Raw genomic sequence first — 21346 nt, 5'->3', positions numbered from 1 at the left:
TAGTTGTCCAACAAGCACATGAAAAGTGGTTCAGTGTCACTAATCCACAAGTCAAAATCACAACAAAATACCACCTCACACCCATGAGGATGGTTACTGTCAAAAAAATTGAAAATAACAATTGTTGGCGAGCATGTGGAGATATTAGAAGTCATGTACACTCTTGATGGGAATGTAAGTAATGCAACTGCTTTGGAAAATAATATGTAAGTTCCTCAAAATATTAAACATGGAATTACCATATGATCCAGCAGTTCCACTTCTGGGTACATATATATATGTGTGTGTGTGTGTATATATATACATATATGTGTATATATATATGTATATATGTGCAAAAGAATTGAGAGTAGGGTCTCAAAGAGATATTTGTACACCCTTGTTCGTAGCAATATTATCAGCAATGGCTAAAGTGGAAGCAACCCAAGTGCCTGTCAGTGGATGAATGGATAAAACGTTGGATGCATACAATGAATGAAACATTATTAACCTTGAAAAGGAAAGAAATTCTGACATGCTACAAAATGGATGAACCTTTTTACAATTGTTTTAATTTTTTTCTTTTTTTTTTTTTTTTTTTTGAGACGGAGTTTCGCTCTTGTTGCCCAGGCTGGAGTGCAGTGGCATGATCTTGGCTCACTGCAACCTCTGCCTCCTGGTTTCAAGTGATTCTCCTGAGCCTCTTGAGTAGCTGGGATTACAGGCGTGCACCACCATGCTCGGCTAATTTTTGTATTTTTAGTAGAGACAGGGTTTCTCCATGTTGGCCAGGCTGGTCTTGAACTCCCAACCTCAGGTGATCCGCCCACCTCGGCCTCCCAAAGTGCTGGGATTACAGGCGTGAGCCACCATGCCCAGCCAATTGTTTTAATTTTTAATTTTTTTTTTTTTTTTTTGAGATGGAATCTCATTCTGTCGCCCAGGCTGGAGTGCGGTGGCACAATCTCAGCTCACTGCAACCTCCGCCTCCCAGATTCAACTGATTCTTCTGCCTCAGCCTCCCTGAGTAGCTGGAATTACAGGCATGCGCCACCATGCCCGGCTAATTTTTGTATTTTTAGTAGAGACAGAGTTTCACCATGTTGGCCAGGCTGTTCTCGAGCTCCTGACCTCAGGTGATCTGCCCACCTCGGCCTCCCAAAGTGCTGGGATTACAGGTGTGAGCCACTGCACCCAGCCAATTTTTTTAATTTTTAACTTTTATGGGTACATAGGTGTATATATTTATGGGGTACATGAGATGTTTTGATACAGGCATGCAACATGAAATAATCAGAGGGAGAATGGGGCATCCATCCCCTCAAATGTTTATCTTTTATATTACAAGCAATCCAATGTAGTTACCCTATTGTGCTGTCAAATAGTAAGTCTTACTCATTCTAACTATGTTTTTGTACTCATTAATCATCCCCACCTCCCCCTAACCCCCCACTACCCTTCCCAACCTCTGGTAACCACCCTTCTACTCTCTATGTCCATGAATTCAATTGTTTTGATTTTTAGATCACATATGTAAGTGAGAGCGTGTGATGTTTGTCTTTCTGTGCCTGGCTTATTTCACTTAACATAATGATCTCCAGTTCCAACCATGTTGTTGCAAATGACACGCAGGATCACATTCTTTTTTATAGCTGAATAGTATTCCATTGTGTATATGTACCACTCTTTTTTTTTTTTTTTTTTTTTGAGGCAGGGTCTCTGTCACCCAGGATGGAATGCGGTGGCATGGTCTCGGCTCACTGCAACCTCCACCTCCTGGGCTCAAGTGATCCTCCCACCTCAGTCCCCCAAGTAGCTGGGACCACAGGCATGTGCCACTACGCCCAGCTAATTTTTGTATTTTTAGTAGAGACAGGGTTTTTGTCATGTTGCCCAGGCTAGTCTCAAACTCCTGAGCTCAAGCCATCTGCCTGCCTCAGCCTCCCGAAGTGCTGGGATTACAGCGTGAGCCACCGCGCCTGGCCTGTACTACGTTTTCTTTATCCATTCATCTGTTGATGGACACTTAGGTTGCTTCCAAATCTTAGCTGTTATGAGCAGTGCTGTAACAAACATGGGAGTGCAGATATCTTTCCTTTGTTTTGGGTATATATACCCAGCAGTAGGATTGTTGGATCATATGGTAGCTCTATTTTTAGTTTTTTGAGGAACCTCCAATAGTTCTCCATAGCGGTTGCACTAATTTACATTCCCACCAACATTGTACAAGGGTTGCCTTTCCTCTACATTCTTGGCATTTGTTATTGCCTGTCTTTTGGATATAAGCCATTTTAACTGAGGGTGAGATGATTTCTCATTGTAGTTTTGATTTGTTGCCATTTGTATGTCTTCTTTTGAGAAATTTCTATTCAAACCCTTTGCCCATTTTTTTGATTGTATGATTAGATTTTTTCCTGTGGAGTTGTTTGAGCTTCTTATATATTCTGGTTATTAATCCCTTGTGAGATGGGTAGTTTGCAAATATTTTCTCCCATTTTGTGGGTTGTGTCTTCACTTTGTTGATTGTTTCCTTTGCAGTGCAGAAGATTTTTTTTTTTTTTTTTTTTTGAGACGGAGTCTCGCTCTGTCACCCAGGGAGTGCAGTGGCGCGATCTTGGCTCACTGCAAGCTCCGCCTCCCAGGTTCACGCCATTCTCCTGCCTCAGCCTCCCAAGTAGCTGGGACTACAGGCGCCCGCCACCACGCCCAGATAATTTTTTGTATTTTTTAGCAGAGTCTGGGTTTCACCGTGTTAGCCAGGATGGTCTCGATCTCCTGACCTCGTGATCCACCCGCCTTGGCCTCCCAAAGTGCTGGGATTACAGGCATGAGCCACCATGCCCGGCCCAGAAGATTTTTAACTTGATGTGATTCCATTTGTCCATTTTATTTTATTTTATTTTATTTTATTTTATTTTATTGAGACAGAATCTCGCTCAGTTGCCAGGCTTGAGTGCAGTGGCGCGATCTCGACTCACTGCAAGCTCCACCTTCTGAGTTCAAGTGATTCTCCTGCCTCAGCCTCCAGAGTAGCTGGAACTACAGGCGTGCGCCACCATGCCCAGCTAATTTTTGTATTTTTATTACAGACGAGGTTTCACCATGTTGGCCAGGATGGTTTCGATCTCTTGACCTCGTGATCCACCCGCCTCGGCCTCCCAAAGTGTTGGGATTACAGGTGTGAGCCACCACACCCAGCCCCATTTGTCCATTTTTGCTTTGGTTGCCTGTGCTTATAGGGTGTTGTCCATGAAATTTTTGCCTAGACCAGTGTCCTGGAGACTTTCCTCAATGTTTTCTTGTAGTCGTTTCATAGTTTGAGGTCTTAGTTTTAAATCCTTAATCCATTTTGATCTGATTTTTTTATATGGTGAGAGGTGTCTAATTTCATTCTTCTGAATATGGAAATCCAGTTTTCCCAGCACCATTTATTGAAGAGACTGTCTTCAGTGTATGTTCTTGGCACCTTTGTTGAAAATGAATTCACTCTAGGTGCATGGACTTCTTTCTGTGTTCTCTATTCTGTTCCATTGGTCTTTGTCTGTTTTTATGCCAGTACCTTGTTCTTTTGGTTACTATACCTCCATAGTATGATTTGAAGTCAGGTAATGTGATTCCTCCTGTTTTGTTCTTTTTGCTTAGGATAGCTTTGGCTATGCTGGGTCTTTTATGGTTCCATATAAATTTTAGGATTTTTTTTTTCTATTTCTGTGAAGAATGTCATTGGTATTTTAATAAAGACAAAATAGATGAACCTTAAGAACAAACATGCCAAGTAAAATAAGCCAGTCACTGAAAGACAAATATTGTATGATTCCACATATATATGGATACATGAGAACATATATATGAATTTATGAGGTACTTAGAGTAGTCAAATTCATAGATAAAGTAGAATGGTGGTTGCCAGGGGTAGGGGGAAATGGGGAGTTATTTAATTAGGTATAGTTTTGCAAGATGAAAATGTTCAACAGCCATGTGAATGTGGTTGTACCACATGTGAAAGTACTTAACACTACTGATATCATACTCTTAAAAATGGTTAAGACTTCTGGGCTTGGTGGCTCACACTTGTAATCCTAGTACTTTGGAAGGCCAAGGTGGGTGAATCACTTGAGGCCAAGAGTTCAAGACCAGCCTGGGCAACATGGTGAAATCCTGTCTCTACTGAAAATACGAAACTTGGCTGGGCATGGTGGCGTGCGCCTGTAGTCCTAGCTACTCAGGATGCTGAGGTACGAAGATTACTTGAACGTGGGAGGCAGAGGTTGCAGTGAGCCAAGATCACGCTACTGTGCTCTAGCCTGGATGACAGAGGGAGAATCTGTCTCAAAAAAAAAAAAAAAAAAGACCAGGCATGATGTCTTATGCCTATAATCCCAGCACTTTGGGAGGCTGAGGCAAGAGAATTGCTTGAGCCCAGGAGTTGAAGACCCGCCTGACAACAGAGCAAGACTCCTGTCTATACAAATAAAAACTTTTAAAAATTAACTGAGCGTGGTGACGGGCACCTGTAGTCCCAGCTACTTGGGTGGCTGAAGTGGGAGAATCGCTTGAGCCCTGGAGTTAGAGGCTGCAGTAAGCGATGATCCCACCACTACATGCCAGCCAGGGCAACAGAGTCTCAAAAAGGAAAAAAAATGGTTAACATGGTAAATTTTATGTTGTGTATATTTTACTGCAGTTAAAAAAATAAAGATCTCCTGGTGCTTTGGCTTTAGCTCAAAAAAGCTTTGGATCTCTGTAAAATTCATGTTAGTATGTAATTTGATTCACAATGATGCAGAATCAGTTAGACTTCTGTATGTTTTACTTTATCCCTTTTGATCATTGTAGCACCTCTTCGTCTGTTTTATACATTGCTGCATGAGTTATTTTCTTTCTTCTCTATCAGTCTATCCACAAGATCTCTGAAGAGATCAGGTGTCCAAGCTTTGGCCCAGCAAACACATTCTAGAAACTTCTTGCCAGAGAAGCAGCCATTCTCAGCTCAGGTAAGGTTGTTCAAAGCCAACAGCAGGTGGGAAAATAGAAGGGAAATATTATGGAAATCAAGTGTACGTTAAGAATTGCCTTAGAGTAGACTTGGACACACAGCTGAAAAATGAAAATCAGACTCAATTGCCCGATGTACTTTTCTCTTTTCACATTTACATGCGTACGTGGGATAAACAGTAATTAAGACCACCTGTGCCCAACACGCTATGCCAGCAGAAATTGTTGCCTTTAGTGAGATCTTGTTAAAAAGCAGGTGTGTGAGAGCCTGACCATAATAAGAATTGGAGACCCAAAAAGAGACCATGTTAAAAGCTCAGATTTTTCAGCAGCTACTCAAGACCTCAAGACTGGGTTGTGTTTGTTCCTCAGGCAGCAGGAATTCTGCATGGCTCTATAAACCATAACACACGGGGTCTTTGTTTGCTTGAGGGCACTAAGATGATGCCTGGTGTTTTATACAGAGCATACTTGCTGTGCATTGCATATAGCAGGGACTTAATAGTGGATGAGCAGATCATGAATGGCTCGAGAAAAGCCATTTGATATTTTCAACTGAAGCCTCAGACACAAATCTTGACGTAGCATCGCGTGGAAAACACCACGTGCCAAACCCTGTGACATGGACATTGGACTTTCCTAGCCTGCCAGGCGCTAAGGAAGGGGACAACCCAGTGCAGCCAAGCCAGGAAGTCAATGAGAGGCAAACACAGTGTGGTCTAGGATTAAACAAACCTCTTAGTGATCTCCTTGACTGAGAATCTAGAATGCAGGGCAGTTCTTTGTCCTGCCTTACCTTGGCACACTCGTCTTTCTGCTTGGCAGTTTGTGAACTGAGTAGAGAGTTTTCTCTCTTGTCTCCCAGTCACCTCTTGCAGCTCTCAGACATAATGAATAATCTGAGGGCAGGCAGGCACTTCAGTCTAGCTGAAGGCTGCTCTTGTGAAAGTTCCTCAGGCCCTTGGTGTTTCATAAAATGGGGGATTTGTAAGGACTAGTGAAAGAGAAAATCAGCAACATAGGCTTTTGATGAAACAGGTGGTAAAAATGCTCACATAATTACCATCTCCATTTTCCTTCTTAAGAAAAAAACACAAAGTAGAACTTCCAGAATAGGTTCAATTATCGGTTTATTCAGTAGATTTTTTTTTTTTTTTTTTTTTTTTTTTTTTTTTTTTTTTTGAGACGGAGTCTCGCACTGTCACCCAGGCTGGAGTGCAGTGGCACGATCTTGGCTCACTGCAAACTCTGCCTTGCGAGTTCAAGCGATTCTCCCGCCTCAGCCACCTGACCAGCTGGGACTACAGGCACCCGCCACCATGCCCGGCTAATTTTTGTATTTTTAGTAGAGACGAGGTTTCACCATGTTGGCCAGGATGGTCTTGATCTCCTGACCTCGTGATCCACCTGCCTCAGCCTCCCAAAGTGCTGGGATTACAGGTGTGAGCCACCACACCTGGCCATTAGACCTTTATTAGTTCCAGATTTCTACTTTACAGCCCCAGCCTAACAAGGGAGGAGGGAGGGGAGCTCAGCAAGTTCCGGCACAGGAGGAGGGAGGGGAGCTCAGCAAGTTCCGGCAGGAGCTGAGTAAACGCAAGTCCTGTGATGGGCATGGGCTTTGCTTATGTGATCTCATTCTCACAACCATCCTAGAAAAGAGCTTTTACTCTCCCAGTTGCATAGATTATGGAACAGATGGTTGGAGATGATACATATTTTGCTCAAAGCCAAAGAGCTAATAACTAGGTATTCCCTGGAACACCCAAGGGTCAGGATGCAACACCCCCAGGGCACTTGAGCTCTCCTTCCTGCTCTCCACTTGTCATTTCAGCTGTCTGTCGGCCTCATCCTTCCCCATTGCCAACAGGTTTTCTTCACGTGCTGGGCTATAGTTATGTGGAGTGTCTGGGGTCATACAGGAACTGACCCTGCTCTACAAGCTGGAAATTCCAGGGAAGGCCTCACCCTAGCCTGCCCTCATGTACACACCTGTGGGGAGGAGAGAACTGGTTACTGTGACTTGCAGGCCCACCAGAACCCCACAGATTGGGGAAGCAATAGTTGCCCAAAGAAATGGATTTGGGGAATTGTTATAAGACAGGGAAACACAGGAACTCTTATAGGACAGAATGGCGAACTGGGGTTAAGTCTGGTAAGTTACCTGGTGCCAGTGCTTATCTCTGTTGTCTCAAAGGGGCAGCCATTTACATAGGTCTCAGAGAGGCAGATGCAGAAAAGAGGAGTCTAAGCTACTCTGCTAGACTTACAGGGACCATCTTCCTGGCTGTCACCTGGCTGGAGGGGAAAATGCCTGCAGCCTCAAATGTTTTGCTCATCAGGAGCCCAGACCCAACACTGTTCTGTGCCCTGGAAACTTAGGAGGATGTTGTATTATTTAAACCAAATAGTGTAGGCTGGACAGGGTTCAGAATGAAAGGCTTCAAACATTTTTTAATTTGAAAATAAGTACTAAAAATAGGCAGTTACCAAATGCCAGTAACAATGTAGCAGCAGTACCTACCCCAAGGTCCAGGCCACAGCCGACACTTTGTGGGCTTTGGGGAGGTCCAAGGCCAGAAAGCACATTCAGTGTCTGCTCCAAGTAGTAAGTGAGTCTACTCAGGCCTAGGCAAGACCACAACTCTACCTTCCCCGTCCTGTGCTTTCTGAAACAGAAAGAGCTCTTTGGCCTCATCTGGTCTATTTCTTTGATCCTCAAGGAAGCCATGAGCTCAAATAGAATTTAAATGCAAATTGTCTATTTTTGGTAATGATAGAAAAATAACTACTTTTAAAGCTTGTTAACTCTTTAGCATGTTATAGCTCTAGGGTTTCAGAGAAATGAACTTGACAAGCAGGAGTTCAAGCACAAGGTTAAGTTTCTCCTTACATTTTGCACTTGTACAATCTCAGTGCTGGCTAGCAACTTTATCTCTAGTGTCCTAGGAGATTTTATGGATTACATACACGTGAGAGATCACTTGGCGTTTGGGTTTATTCAATGTGTATAAATGCCTCAAACATGTTTCTCTCATGGGAGTTGCAACCCTCCATCACTGCCCACTGGTTTTCACCTCCCTCTCTGGCTACAACCCACCACAAACAGTACATGTGTTAGTCTTTCTTGGTTTGTTTTTTGGGCTTGGGAATTTTTTTGGCATTAAAATGTGGTAAAATGCACATAACAAACTGTACTTGTCTTAACCATTTTTAAGTACACAGTTCAGTAGCATTAAGGACATTCACGTTTTGCACCCGATCTCCAAAACATTTTTACCTTGCAAAACTGAAACTCTATACCCATTAACCAACTCCACAATCCCCACTGCCCCTCTCCCTTGGCAACCATCATTCTACTTTCTGTGTCTGTGAATATGACTACTCTAAATACCTCATATAAGTGGAATCATACCTGTCTCTTTGTGGCTTATTTCACTTGAAATACTGTCCTCAAGGTTTATCCATGTTGTAGCATGTGTCAAAATTTCCTTTCTTTTTAAGGCTGAATATTTTATTGTATGTATGAACCACATTTTGTTTATCCATTCATCTGTCAAGGACATTTGGGTTGCTTCCACTTCTTAGTTATTGAGAATAATACTGCTGTGAACATGGGTGTACAGATACCTCTTTCAGACCCTGTGCTCAATTATTTTGGTTATATACCCAGAAGTGAGATTGCTGAATCATATGGTAGTACTATTTTTAATTCTTTGAGGAAACTCCTTATTGTTTTCCATAGCAGTTGCATTATTTTGGATTCCCACCAATGGTGCACAAGGGTTCCAATTTCTCCACACCTCAACACCACTTGTAATTTTGTTTTGTTTGCATGGTAACTATCCTCATGGGTGTAAGGTGGTATCTCATGATTTTGATTTGCATTTTCCTAATGATTAATGATGTTGAGCCTCTTTTCATGTGCTTGTTTGCCAACTATATATCTTCAAAGAAATGTCTATTCAAGTCCTTTGCCCATTTTTAAATCAGATTGTTTTTTGTTGTTGACTTGTAGGAATTCTTTATGTATTCTGGATATTAACTCCTCATCAGACATATGATTTGCAAATATATTTTCACATTCCATAGGTTGCCTTTTCATTCTATTAATTGTGTTCTTTGATGCACATAAGTTTTAAATTTTGAGGTAGTCCAACTTGTGTATTTTTACTTTAGTTTCCAGTGTTTTCCGTATCATATCCAAGAAATCATTGCTAAATCCAGTGTCAAGAAATTGTTCCCTCTACGTTGTCTTCTAGGAGTTCTATAGTTTTCGGTCTAATGTTTAGGTCTTTAATCCATTTTAATTTTTACTTACGGTATAAGGTAAAAATTAGACTTCATTCTTTTGCATGTGGATATCTAATCCCAGCACCATTTGTTGAGGTAAAGAAACAAAACTGTCCTTTCTCCATGGAGTGGTTCTTGCACCCTTGACAAACATCATTTGACCACACATGGGAGGATTTATATCTGGACTGTCTATTCTGTGTATTAGTTTATATGTTTGTCTTTATGCCAGTACCACAATGTTTTGATTACTGTAGATTTTTAATAAGTTTTAAAATTAGAAAGGATGAAACTTACAATCTTTTTTCTTCCAACATTCTTCTTTATCAAGATTATTTTCACTCTTCAGGGTCCCTTGAGATTCCGTATGCATTTTAGGATGGGTTGGTTTTTTCCTGCAAAAATGCCATTAAGATTTTTAAAATATTTTTTATTTTTTATTTTTGTTTGTAGAGATGGGATCTCGCTTTGTTGCTGAGGCTGGTCTCAAACTGCTGGCCTCATGCGATACTCCCACCTTGGCATCCCAAAATTCTGAGATTACAGGCGTGAGCTGCCACACCCAGCCGCCATTAGGATTTTCATACCAATTGCATGAAGTCTGTAGATTGCTTTGTATAGTGTCAACAGTTTAACAACAGTAAGTCTTCCGATCCAAGAACATAGTATGTCTTTTCATGTACTGATGTCATCTTTGGTTTCTTTCAGTAACATTCTGTTAGTTTTCAGTATACATGTCTTTTGCCTCCTTGATTAAATGTACTCCTAGGTATTTTTTTTTTTAATTTCTGATGCTAATGCAAACAATTGTTTTCTTAATTTCCTTTTCAGGTTTTTTATTGTTGTGACATAACTAATTTTTTGCCTGTTGATTTTTATACCTTACAACCTTGCTGAATTTGTTTATTAGTTCTAACAGGCTTTTGGTGTTGTCAGAACTAATGGAATAATTAGGATTTTTCTACATATAAGATCATGTTGCCTGTGAAGAGAGATCATTTTACAACTTCTTTTCTAGTCTGGATGCCTTTTATTTCTTTTTCTTGCCTAATTGCTCTGGCTAAGACTTCCAGTATTTTGTTCAGTAGAACTCATGAAAGTAGACAACCATGTCTTGTTCCTGATCATAGAGGAAAAGCTCACAGTCTTTCACCATTGAGTATGATGTCTGCTGTGGGCTTTTCATATATGGCATTTATTACATTGAGGTAATTTTCTTCTTCTAGTTGAGTGTTTTTATTGTGAAAGGGTGTTGAACTTTGTCAATTTTTTTTTTTTTTTTGCATCACTTCAAATGATTATGTGGGTTTTTCTTTCATTCTGCAAATGGTATCTTTATATTGAATGATTTTCCTATATGGAACCATTCTTGTATTTCAGGGATAAATCCCACTTGGTCATGGTGTATAATCCTTCTAATGTGCTGTTGAAATCTATTTACTAGCATTTTGTTGAGGACTTTGCATTGCATTTTACTTGCTGCTTTCAAGATTTCTTCTTTGTCTTTGCTTTTTGATTATAATGTTTCTCAGTGTAGGTCTCCCACTTATTAATTGAGCCTCTCATATTTATATTTCCATTTCATTCCTCAAAGCTGAGAAATTTACAGACATTATATTTTTCACATAAGGTCTTTTCCCCTTTCTCTCTTTCTTCTGTTTGAGACCCTTTTAATGAATATATTGGTTGGCTTGATAGTGTCCCTTAAGTCCCTTAGTAACTCTTCACTTTTCTTCATTCTTTTTGTACCTGATTCAGCACCTTCAAATGTCATGTCTTCAAGTTTGCTGATTGCTTCTGCTTCATCAAGTCTTCTAGAGAATTTTTCAATTCAACAATTGCATTTTTCAGCTCCAGAATCTGGCTTTTAAAAAAATTTCTCAGCCGGGCATGGTGGCTCACGCCTGTAATCCCAGCACTTTGGGAGGCCGAGGTCGGGATCACGAGGTCAAGAGATCGAGACCATCCTGGCCAACATGGTAAAACCCCATCTCTACTAAAAATACAAAAAAAAAATTAGCTGGGCACGGTGGCGCATGCCTGTAGTCCCAGCTACTCAGGAGGCTGAGGCAGGAGAATTGCTTGAACCCAGGAGGCGGAGGTTGCAGTGAGCTGAGATCGCACCACTGCACTCCAGACTGGGTGACAGAAACTCCGTCTCAAAAAAAAAAAAAAAAAAATTATCTGTTGATGTTCTCATTTTGTTCATAAATTGTTTTCCTAATTTTATTAAGTTGTGTTCTATTTTAGCTTACTGAGCACATATTTAAGATACTTGTGGTATTTTTGTTTTGTTTTGAGACAGAGTCTCATTCTGTCACCCAGGCCGGAGTGCAGTGGCGCAGTCTTGGCTTACTGCAACCTCTGCCTCCCAGGTTCAAGCAGTTCTTGTGCCTCAGCCTCCTGAGTAGCTGAGGCTACAGTCACGTGCCACCATGCCCAACTAATTTTTGTATTTTTTAGTAGAGAGAGGGTTTCACCACGTTGGCCAGGCTGGCCTTGAACTCCTGGCCTCAAGTGATACACCAGCCTCGGCTTCCCAAAGTGCTGGGATTACAGGTGTGAGCCACCACACCCAGCCCGACAGTTGTTTACATACTTTGTCAAGTAAGTCAGAGGTCTGTGTTCTTTAGGATTGATTTCTGGAGATTTATTTTGTACCTTTGAATAGACTGTGTTTCATTGTTTCTGTGTACACCTTGTGATCTCTTTTTGAGATGTGGTTATTTGAAGAAACATCCACCTCTCCCAGTCTTTACCAGCTGGCTTTGTGCAGAGAATAGCTTCACTAATCAGCTTAGCTTAAAGGCTCAGGTCTTCTCAAGTCTTTTCTGGGGCTGTGTCTTTCCTGGGACCGTGTGTGTGTTATTTTTGTATTACTTGTGTTTACTTGTATTGTACTTAGGTGTCACTTGCATCCCTCTTCCTGTCATCTATTGCCCCAAAGCATCCGTGGATCTGGGAGCTGCCTGCTATTCTAGTGCACCAGAGCACTCCCCCTCGGCTTTGCAGCCTCTAACCATGTGTCCAAAGTATGTCACTGTTCCTATCAGTACTCTGAGTCAGGAAAGACAGAAACTAGTCCCTTAAGCAGCCCTCAGACAAGCTAGAAAGTTACAAGCAAGCTCCACCTTTTTCCTTTAGTCCCAAGGGAGAAACTGGGACTGAGGCAGTTTCCTTTGACAATACCATGCTGCACCAGGGAAGAGGTGGGATAAAAGTGACCAAAATTTCATGAAATTTCCTATAACTTTGAGTGTGACTTGTTCTTGTTTAGACATTCACTTGGTTGCCGCACCTTCTTAGCTGGTTTCTAGAGTTTTTACAAGATATTTTGGTCTGAATATTGTCTAATACAGTGTTTCCGTGGGGAAACGAGCCTGGAGCTTCCTAATCTGCCATCTTGCTGAATGTCACCCCCCTAATCTTTCTTGTTTAAAACATATTGTTATTTTGTTTTATATTACTGAATAAAATTAGTAGGATAAAGGGAATGAAATCCAAATAGTGTAGTATGGCACGAAATTAAAAATAAAAGTCCCCTTATCCACTTCCCAAACCCCATTCCCACTTCCTAAGGATAACCGCTTGTAGCCATTTGTCTTTTGAAGTCTTCTGAGGGTTACTTCCTTTAAATAACGTAAGCATACCTTCATTTCTTGATTCATCAACTTTGAATTGTGCAAATGATTTTATGCACCAAAAGATGGGGCTTGTAACAGAATCCTTGTCCTCCTCCTTCCAGTTTTTGTTATATTTTTACATCTAAATATCTGTTAGAACCTCAAATGATAATTTTAAACATAGATGTATAGAGAGTTCATGAGTTGTGAATATGTATATAAAGGAGATTGACAGTTATATTCCCCTCCATTCCTTTAACCCTACACCATCTTCTGAATTTTGTTTTCTAAAATTTACATTTTGTTTTGTGACTATCGTATTTTATGCTTTCACTTAAAAGGTGTTTAAATATATTTATAATGCACTGTACAAACAAGATATGTGATGAGCACTAAATGAAATGCAATATTTGTCTCTAAAGTCATCCCTCTCAGATGACATTTCCTTTCTTAAATTTTACAGAACATATTTACTGAGTGCCTTCTGCATGGCCCATCCTGTTCTAGGCACTTGGAGTACACTCATTAATTGCTCAAAATCATGTTATATCTTTGGACCTGTTTTTGGTTTAGACAAACATATCTAGAATTATCTTTCCTTTTTGTTTGTTGATGGTAAAATGTATGACACAGTTTGGATATTTGTCCCCACCCAAATCTCACGTCGAATTGTAATCCCCAATGATGGAGGTGGGGCTTGGTGGGAGGTGTTTGGGTCATGGGGGCGGATCCTTCATGGCTTGGTGCTGTCTTTGCAATAATGAGTTCTTGTGAGATCTGGTCATTTAAAAGTGTGTGGCACCCGACCAGGTGCGGTGATCATGCCTGTAATCCCCACACTTTGGGAGGCCGAGGCAGGTGGATCACCTGAGGTCAGGAGTTGGAGACCAGCCTGGCCAATGTGGTGAAACCCCGTCTCTACTAAAAATACAAAAGTTAGCCAGGTGTGGTGGCACGTGCCTATAGTTCCAGCTACTCAGGTGCTGAGGCAGGAGAATCGTTTGAACTCAAGAAGCGGAGGTTGCAGTGAGCTGAGATTGCACCACTGCACTCCAGCCTGGGCAGCAGAGCAAGACTCCATGTCAAAAAAAAAAAAAAAAAAAAAGGTGTGTGGCACCTCCCCCACTACACTCTCTCTTGCTCATGCTCTGGCCACGTGATGCCCCAGAAGCCGAGCAGGTGCTAGCACCATGCTTCCTATAAAGCCTGCAGAAGCGTGAGGCAATTAAACCTCTTTTCTTTATAAATCACCCAGCCTTGGGTATTTCTTTATAGCAATGCAAGAAGGCCTAACACAATGTGTTAACTATATTACTAACATCTCAGCTTCAATGTCACGGTCTCAGCATGGTGATATTTTAAACTACAATTCCTCTCCTACATCCCCAGTTATTTATCCAGAGCACTTACCTTTTTCTAATCTGTTACATAATTCACTTATTTATTTGGCTTAATGTCTTTCAGCATCCCCCCACTAGAACAAAAACTCTTGGAAGCTTAAGAAATTTGTTCACTGCTGTATCCTCAGTGTCTAAACAGTACCTGGGCACATAATGCTCAATAGAAATGTTTTGAATGCATGTTATCTTCCTGCTATTGAATGGTATCCATTTAATCATGCTTCTTGTAAACAGTTGTTCTAAAAATCTCTCATTGTTTGTTCTAATTTGGATAGAATGCCTTCTAGGTTGTCTTCAGACCTAGAAATCCTGAGATTTAATTTTATTACTGGATTTGTTCTCTATTCTTGCAGAGTGTTTTCAGGATGGGTGTGTGGAAAGTAAAGCCATTCATTGCTAGTGTAATCATCTTTATTCTGCCATCTTACTTCATTGAGAGTATGGCTGTAGACAGAATTCTAGTTCAAAATAATGTCTTCTCCAAAGTCTGAGGGAAGTGCCCCCATTACATTCCAGACCACAGTATTGCTGTTGAGAAATCTGGTAATCTTCAAAAGTTGAAGGAATAATCAGAGAAATAATATTTCCCAGAGCTGAATATGAGAGTCTTCAGAACAAAACGTCCTTGAGGGCTGTGAAGTGAGAAAGTATAAATGTAAAAACAAATTTTTTTGAAATTTCAAGACTTTTTTTTAAAAATCTTTTTCCTCTGAAGAGCATTTTCCTTGCTTTCTTTTTGTAAAACTCCCATTAATCACAGATTGGACTGCCTGACCCTCTACTGTGTCCTTCACAGTAGAATATTTCCTAGATTCTTTTGTTGTTGTTGTTGAGATGAGCCTGTGTCACCCAGGCTGGAGTGTAGTGGCATGATCTTGGCTCACTGCAACCTCCCCCTCCTGGGTTGAAGCGATTCTCCTGCCTCAGCCTCCTGAGTACCTGAGATTACAGATGTGCGCCACCATGCCTGGCTAATTTTTGTATTTTTAGTAGAGATGGGGTTTCACCATGTTGGCCAGGCTGGTCTCGAACTCCTGACCTTGTGATTCGCCCACCTCGGCCTCCCAAAGTGCTGGGATGACAGGCGTGAACCACTGTGTCCGGCCCTTAGATTCTTTTTTTAAAAAAGACAGGGTCTTGCGATGTTGCCCAGGTTGGACCCAAGTCCTGGGCTCAAGTGATCCATCTGCCTCACACTCCAAAGTAGGTGGGACTACAGACATGCATCACCATGCCCAGCTGATACTTTTCGAAAATGTCTATCTGATCATACTAGTTTCCTATAGGAATATCAGATTGAAAAGAGGGAAGAAGGGACAAAGGACTGCTTGTTTCTGTTTCTGGTTTTAGGAGTAGCAGATCCTTTTATGCTATTGGCTTAGATGGTCTGTGGCCTTAATTCCATTGTGCACAGATTGGATGTGGCTGCATTTAGAGAGGGACAGTCCAGTCCCTTATTAGGTACACTTACGCTGTACCTATCCAGAGAAAATCAAGTGAGCAAAACCTACATACACTTGTGAAAAATGATAATAGGACACAATGGACATTATGGACATTGCAAAGAGACTGAACTTAAAATTACCCCATTTGGAATCTGGGTGGTTTTGCCAAAAGACAGAAGCAGAGTGGTTTTTACCTCCTTTGCAGTATTTCTGAAAAGTAAAAACATTTTTTTGCAGAAACCCGGAAACAGCAGCTGAAATGTTTTACATACTCCCTACAGAAGCAGCACCCAGATGAAGCCCTGCGGGAGAGCACAGCAGCAGCGGAGGCTCTGGGAGAAGGCGTGGTGTCTAAGGCAAAGGACTCTGCCAGCTTACACATTTATTTGAAAGACACAGACATAAAAAGGATGAATATTATGTTTATATAACTTAAAGCAATGGTAAGAAATAGGTAACTAGGTGAGGCTCTGAAGATTTTGAAAGAAGTGTGTTACTTGCTTGCTGCTCCTTTAAGGGAGAAAAACAAAACAAAAAACATACCCATAAGCCTAGGAATTCTTTCTGGGCCCCCAAGGCAGGTTCTCAGCTGCATTTAACTGTCTAAAGCTACTGAACTCATGAGTTCTAGTGAGTTGTAAAAGCTCTAATGAACTCCATAGCTTGGATTTACAAAACAGAAAATCTAGGGGTTAGAATGAAGCACCGGTTTTCCTTTTCTGCTAAGATTACCTTCAGCTTTCTTCAATACCAAGATCACCATTCTTTGAGAACCTCCTTATAAGATCCCAGATCAAACACTTGATCTTACTCAGGGAGTAACTGTTTTCTTTAGTAAATACAAATATTTTTTTTTCTTCTAGGCATCAAAGGCAAACCAGATAGAACATTAAGATGATGGGCATTAAAAAGATGAGGTAAGGGTCAAAATGAGCCTAGAGGTTGCATATATCTACAATAAAGTTTTTTTTTTTCCTTCCTGCATAGATGGAGCAGCTTCATTGAAAAACACTTTTATTTTTTTCCTTCCTGCATAGATGGAGCAGCTCATTGAAAAACACTTTTATTTTTTCAAAGATTCAGGGTCTTCCTCTGTCACCCAGGCTGAAGTGCAGAGGCACCATCGTAACTCAAGCTCACTGTAACCTTTAACTCCTGGGCTCAAGGAATCCTGGGACAAGGTATCAAAGGCAAACCCTCATAGTCTGAGAAACATTATGAAAACCAAAAGTTAGTTAAGGTGCCACAACATAAAAAGTCAGATGATGAGTCATTTAATGGTTTCATTCTTACTGGACCATTCTGGATGGAGACAATAAGTAGAAGGTAAAACTTCAATGACTTGAGTTTGCATATAGTGTACTTCAAGCAGAGGGCACAGAATTTCCTTTGTCTTTATCAATTTTGTAGATTTTTGCATCTTCATAAATATTAGCAATTTCTAGACTCTGATACTCTATTTTATAGATTTGTCTTTTTGTGGTTATGTGCCCCTCCTTCAACATTTTATGCATATCCTTTAAAAACATAAGCTCACAATGTAATTGCTCTTGGTCTACCAACATCAGTTTCTTCAGATACTTTTTCATAGTTGGGATTGTCAGAATTTTATTTTGCAAAGAACTTCATTTTAAGCCAGTTTCTTTTTAGAATCTTTGGATATGGGATAAGGACAAAAGTTACCAGAAGTTTTGAAATAGTCTTTCCTAATATTTGTCTTGACTTTTCTGTTTTTAGAATGTTTTGTGGCAATTCTCATAAAACGAAACCTAACTCACCTATTCTCAGTATTCGACCAGCAAAACACCTCACTTACCTGTGCACATGATCTAATGCAACAAAAAGTCCCTAACAGGTTACATCTGGTGAGTATGCAGACATACAGATCTTCTTTGTCTTAAAACAGGTTTTAGCTGTGGCACTGACATTTTGGACCAAACCAATCTTTGTTGTGGGGGCTGTCCTGTACATCACAGGATATTTAGCAGCATCCCTACTTTCCACTCCCCAGATCCTGTACCACCCCTTCCTCAAGCTGTGATAACCAAAACTGTCTCCTGACATTGCTCTAATGTCTCCATGGGGAGCAAAATCACTCCCTATGGGAACCAGTGTCATAAACCATTTTAGAGGCAAACTATAAACTAACTCCCCAAACTGTGATGGTGGAAATAGTCTATAACTTCCTAATACAGCAGCTGATCACTACATGACACTGCTAAGCACCTGAAATATGGCTAAGTATGAGGAGAATTCTTAATTTCATTTTAATTAAGTCCTACATATACTATAAGGACAAGATGCTTCATCATGGAAAGCTGTGTAGATATCTGATACCTGTTAAAAATCATGTGGTTGATTGATGATAGGCAATAAAAACTTACAGAAAAGGTTTCTGTAAGGACCACCATGTTGTCCAGGCTGGTCTCAAACTATCCACCCACCTCCACCTCCACCTCCAAAAGAGCTGGGATTACAGGTGTGAGTCACTGCACCGGGCATAAATGTTTTATTAGTCCTATTTCTATCCATTTAATTTTCATTCTGTCTAGGTATTTGTTAAAAGGTGAACTGTGAAGTTAAAGATTACAATGATTGATTGATTGATTGATAGAAATTTAAATTCTCTTTTAAATCAAAAAGTTTTAAGTTGTTTTTTGCATGATAGGAATCATGACTGAAAATATAAGAATGCAAAAAAGGTGCTCTAACTGAATTCTGGTAAATAATTCCTTCCTTGAAAGAAAAGAAAAAAACTATACAAATTTAAAGGAAAGGCCAACCAGGATTGAAAGAAAACATTTATTGAATCAAAATCAATACTTTCTTTTTAATATCTACAAGCCAACACAGAACTCATTTTATTCAAGAATGAACACAATGTACAAAAAAAGTATGCTTATATTATAAAAATATGTCAATTTTATCTTCTGGGTGCTTAGCAGAAGTCATTTTAAACAAAATCAAGGCAAACTTGTTCTCTATAATGAGTCTGCTATAATTTAACAACAAAGTGAAAGCTAATGTACTCACGAAGTATTTTTAAAGGCCCACTGATAATGCTGCACTGGAAATGCTAAACCCAATGGTAACTAAAGTCAACATTTCCGCTCTATGCTTATTGGCACCACTTCATGCCTACATCACGGGAAAGTACCTCTTTCACAGAATGCAGATCACCGCTAACAATCCATGTGACTCAGTCTTCAGTTTCCCTTGCTTAACATTTGTTGTTAGCATATATTTCAGCAAAGATTAACAGTATAATGAATGTTGAGTAGTAAAATCCTATTTAATGAGCTTCAATTTAAAAATGAGATATGCTGCTATGGGAACAAATGACCTCTTGAGATTTACAACCCCATTTATAAATGTGGGAAAGCTGCCTCCCTAAAAAAAAAAAAATTATGTCCAGGGTTAAACCGTATCTTTTTTTGTAGTTTTCTTATTTCTTGATTGATTTTATTGGCACCTCCCAGGCACTTTGGCTTGTGCTCCTGTATAAAGTGTATTACTGTGCCTGTAGAGTTAGTGGCAGCTGCAGAGTAGTTATAGGCTGACAAGTCCACTTTTGGCTTACCATGGAGATCTGCTCTAACACATGCTGGTCGTTGGAGCAGCAAAAAAACCAAACCAAAACAAAACAAAAAAACAGCGATTTGGAAAAAGAATAAAATCATGAGTCAGGGAAAAGGATCATGGCTTCCCGTATTGTTGTTCCAGGAGTTATATGACAAGTAGAAAAACTGTACTAATTTAAAGTCAGTCAAAATAGAAGTAGACTAAATAGCATGAGTGCTGATAATGCCAAGAAAATCCAATCTCTCTTCTAAAGAGCTTGCACACAGCAATGTCCCTGGCCAAGAAACTGACCATGCCTGGCTGAGCAGAATGACAACAGTACTCAGGCAAATTCCACAATGCAACATCCACTTGGTGAATCAATCAGTGACAATGGATGAATTCAACTTTAGAAGTTATTAAACAAACTGCAAAATGTCTACTCTGAAGATGCAAATGTTTTTCCTTGGCAGAGATCCTCTCTGTGCTTGGGATTGACACAAAGGCTCAAAACTGCAAAATACAAAAATCAAGTAATCTGGTGCCCTGCTGTACTGGGTAAATTAAATTTTAAAAAGTGGAGGAGAAATGCTTTCACATTTTACCTACATAAACCTAATGTTTGTTCAGTTGCCTATTTTGCAAGAATCTTGGACTAAGGTAAATGAAGGCAGAAGATAAAGTGATCCCTGTTACTTTATTCAAAGTTATTTAAAGTTTTTATTTAATTAAGCCCCATTTGTTACATGAAATGTTAATCCTACCAAATGTAGTTAGATAGATAGGCTTGAATTGGACATAGGATTTAAACGTTTTAATGAGAACACAAACCACTGACTCTGGCTTAACACCACACTCTAACAGAAAATAAGAAACCTTTACAGAAGTATTTGAAATATACAAAATTCGTGCAAGGACAAACATATTTTAGAACCTGAGCAAAGGCTTCGTACAGGTTGTTTTCACTGGCAATAATTCAGCCAGGTCAGTATGTATGTTGCTCTTGGCAACTGATGTGGCCCCTAAAATATGTAGAGCACAGAAAGGCCAGTGACTCTGGAGGTCTGCAGTTAGTAGTACAGGCCAGAAGTTCAAGAAACTGCTACTGGAAACAACTGGATACCATAACATTAAAAAGAAGTAAAAATAAAAGAATGAGTGCACAAAGAAACGAACAGCTAATAAGATGAAGATGCTCAGGATCGGACTGGATGAGAGTATGACCACAACACTCAAGATACATAACCACACCTGTAACCACACCTGTTTACAACCACAGGTCCTTGCTCTCAAAATAAATATATTGAACATTTACAACAGAATGAATGCCTTATGAATGCAAGCTTTTCTTTTATTGCAATTCTAATCAGACCAAAAGGTCATACTTCTAAAATAAGCTACAAGTAATCTTTTTCTATGAAAATGACGTGACTTAGTGCCACAGCTAAACTTTATCTAGTAGCAGCATCATCAGCCCATGGCAGCAAAGAAATGTTAATTTCTGGCATCCCATGGGCTCTTACTGAAGCAACTTCATAAAGCATGCAGATATCTATTCTGCTGAAGTTTCAAACAAATAAAAATGATCATTGTGCTTGTGGGTCTCATACCTTCCAAAATATACATAAATGATGGCAAATTAACAAATAATAGCAGGTCCTTGCTTTCCAATAAAATCGTAAGGCAGGGGGTCGGCAGTGAAAAGAAAAATGTTTAAAATAGAAAAAAAAACAACTGCAAAATGGTGTTAGCATTCACAAAGATCATGCGAAGATCAGATCCATACTGATTAAACATTGAAAATTCAGTGACAATCCAAAGAACTCTCCATGAGTCCAAAGGCATGCATGCCAGCTGAGGAAATGCAGGATTCGTCTGACAGTATCTTCTTCAGAGCAGAACAGTAACATCTCACCGGAATAATCACAACAGGGTGGACAAGGTGCCATCACACTTCTTTTTTGTAATTCAAAATAAAAGAAACGCAATCACAGGACAAAAAAAAATTACAGAATAGTGGACAGAGAAAATATAGAAATTCACAATAACC

The 21346-nt window shown here is 40.0% G+C and overlaps 1 protein-coding gene and 1 long non-coding RNA gene across 9 annotated transcripts in view; one reads left to right on the top strand and one right to left on the bottom strand.

Annotated features, from left to right (window-relative positions):
• Positions 1 to 19346, top strand: part of LOC134739632 (uncharacterized) — a 27762-nt gene extending 8416 nt beyond the window's left edge. The window contains exons 4-5 of the long non-coding RNA XR_010126478.1: positions 4874 to 4973; positions 15973 to 19346. This is a non-coding gene — a long non-coding RNA (uncharacterized LOC134739632). The remainder of the gene's footprint in view (positions 1 to 4873; positions 4974 to 15972) is intronic.
• CDC42SE2 (CDC42 small effector 2) overlaps positions 14047 to 21346 on the bottom strand; it is a 184453-nt gene continuing 177153 nt past the window's right edge. For 5 of the 8 annotated variants that reach the window (XM_054488147.2, XM_054488146.2, XM_054488141.2 and 2 more), the window contains one exon: positions 18524 to 21346. The gene's annotated coding sequence lies outside the window, so the exon portion shown is untranslated. Of the gene's footprint in view, positions 14923 to 18523 lie in introns of those variants that run through there. The other 3 variants (XM_054488142.2, XM_054488144.2, XM_054488145.2) reach the window with 2 other exon arrangements.

This window comes from Pongo pygmaeus, chromosome 4, assembly GCF_028885625.2.
Source record: "Pongo pygmaeus isolate AG05252 chromosome 4, NHGRI_mPonPyg2-v2.0_pri, whole genome shotgun sequence".
NCBI lineage: Eukaryota > Metazoa > Chordata > Mammalia > Primates > Hominidae > Pongo > Pongo pygmaeus.
This window is presented reverse-complemented; position numbering and strand designations above follow the sequence as displayed.